Source organism: Sinocyclocheilus rhinocerous, unplaced genomic scaffold (assembly GCF_001515625.1).
Source record: "Sinocyclocheilus rhinocerous isolate Xijiao unplaced genomic scaffold, SAMN03320098_v1.1 scaffold2877, whole genome shotgun sequence".
Lineage (NCBI taxonomy): Eukaryota > Metazoa > Chordata > Actinopteri > Cypriniformes > Cyprinidae > Sinocyclocheilus > Sinocyclocheilus rhinocerous.
Genome location: NW_015636550.1, coordinates 5,224 through 5,633, shown reverse-complemented (window position 1 = coordinate 5,633; position 410 = coordinate 5,224). Strand labels below are relative to the sequence as shown.

General features: G+C 26.6%; 1 pseudogene; it reads left to right on the top strand.

Annotated features, from left to right (window-relative positions):
• Positions 1-410, top strand: part of LOC107747913 (uncharacterized) — a 7,532-nt pseudogene that overhangs the window by 2,978 nt on the left and 4,144 nt on the right.

The window sequence follows — 410 nt, the reverse complement described above, 5'->3', positions numbered from 1 at the left end:
AGCCATCATTTCAGAAGTGACAGAAATGTCAAATACAATAATTTTATGTATTATTCTTTTTTTTTTTTTTTACAAGGAATTATTTTCTTATCTCTTACTTTGAATTTGCTATAAGTAATCAAATACACTGCTGGACAATAATCAATCATTTGTAATCTATAATTTTTCCTAATGGCAATTTTATGATCGTTTTATATACTACAAACAATTATTTCAATTTTCTGCACAGAATAAGGTAGAAAATATACTTTATAGCTTCTGTACTGTAATAAATGATATGTAAATTAGCACTGCATCATTCATAAATTGTATTTATTGTGTTTATTGTCTTAACGTTTCATCAGTTCATTCTGCTTTTTATTAAGTTTAGCTACAGATATAGCCTGGCACGTCTTATGTTCTATGAGCGC